Consider the following 1,820-nt stretch of genomic DNA (forward strand, 5'->3'; position numbering starts at 1 on the left):
CTTGGAGGGGACTGCAGAACTGAGGAACACAGAGCAGAGAGCAGACTGTGTGTGGTGACTCCCAAGCTCCCCAGCTGTGGTGCCTCTGTGGATGTTGGAGCCCAGGCCAGGCAGGGACCACATGCAGAGACTCTGCCTCATTGAATTCTGGTGAGGGACATTGTAGTTCGCAGGGCTTTCCAGAAACCCGCCAAGAGAAGCTTCTGTGACAGTGATTCGTTGCCTCAGAAACTGGGTGACGGTGACGCGCAGGAGTCAGACTTCCGCTGTGCTATCAGCAGGAAACTGGGGAATTACTGTGTGTTTGCTCTCTAGATGACTGAATCAGGGAACAGTTAGGGAACCCTGAGAGATGCAGGCCTTCAGCTGTGTCCCGCCCTGACAGCAGTGTTTTTTTTCTTGGACGCTGTGAAGCGTTCTTTGCAAAGCGTTCTTGGGGTGTTTGCTCAGACTCGAAAATTGGGCTCTGGAATGCCATTGGAAATAGGTGTGTTTAATTGGTTTTGAAGTGAATAAAATTCTCAAAAAGATGACGTACTCTCTTTTGACTTTCATTCCGTGTTTGTGTGGAACTGATTTTCCAAGGGCTTGAAAATTTCTTGACTTGTTAGCAATCCAAGTCATTATGTCTCGGAAACAGAGTTGATTGAGGGGACTGCAGGACTTGGCAGGACCTTTGACTCCTTAAACATCTACAGGGGCAAGAGAACCTCAGCCCCACTCTACCAACACGCACCTAGTCATATTCCGCCAAGTGAATCTCACGCACGCTAACACGTGGGGAGCTTTGCTTGCACCACGAGTCCCCATTTGGCTCACCGCGATGGCACGCATGGGGTTCAAACTGTGACGGTCCCCATGAAGCGGTTTCCAGATGTGCGTATGAACGAGGCACAGTTTCATTCGCCAAGTAGAACCCAGTAAAGCTGAAGTAAACTCCCAGCTTTGAGATGTACTTCAGAGGTAGAATATTCATCCCATCTTCTTTCCGGATGCCTGAGCACCGGGCCTTTCCATGCTTCTTCCCCTGATCCTAAGAGTAGCTGAAGTCGAGACTCACTGAAAACTCCAGGCAAAGACATCCCATCATGCACAGGCTATCTCCGTTCTCTGACCTGGGAACAACTCTGACCGGGATTCCACATCTAGGAGGCCTCGGATCTGAGTAGGAATTTCTGAGCAACGCCAAATGGCTGCCCCCTTTCCGCCGCCGTTGAGGGTCGTTACCTTGATTATCCAGATCACCTAGAAAGTATCAGTATCCAGGGTCAACAAGATCAACTCTCTGCTCCTCTGACAGCAAAAAGAGCATAACCAAAATGAACCAAGGAGCGTGGCAGGAAACGATGTGACCGGAAAGTTCAGAGAACAGCCGCAGGGGGATGTAAGCAGGCGTTCCCACCCGGATCATGAATAATTAATGAAGCGCAAATCCAATGGGAATCGAGTTTCAGCAGGTGCAACTAATCCAACGGGAGATCGCCGGAGGGCCAACAAGATTCAGCAACTGAGAGTCGAGTGTAGTGTCAAGTGGGACGCGACTGGTTCCAAAGCTCTAGAAGACCATGGGGTCACTTGGACCACGTGAGAAAATGCCCCCAATGTGCTGGTTCAGCATTCCGACTCCTGCCTGTCTCTTCCCGTCCAAGGAACATGGACCCTAACTTGTGCAGGTGCAGATGACGAAGGGCAGAATGAGGGGACGTGGCACCAAAGTTCCCCGACAAGAGAGTTGCACAGAAAGTCCGCTGGATCTTCGCAAATCCAGAGAAATGGCAAGGGGACCCAAGGAAATAGAGCCCCACCGGTGTCCTGGAGAC

Source organism: Mandrillus leucophaeus, unplaced genomic scaffold (genome assembly GCF_000951045.1).
Source record: "Mandrillus leucophaeus isolate KB7577 unplaced genomic scaffold, Mleu.le_1.0 Scaffold286, whole genome shotgun sequence".
Lineage (NCBI taxonomy): Eukaryota > Metazoa > Chordata > Mammalia > Primates > Cercopithecidae > Mandrillus > Mandrillus leucophaeus.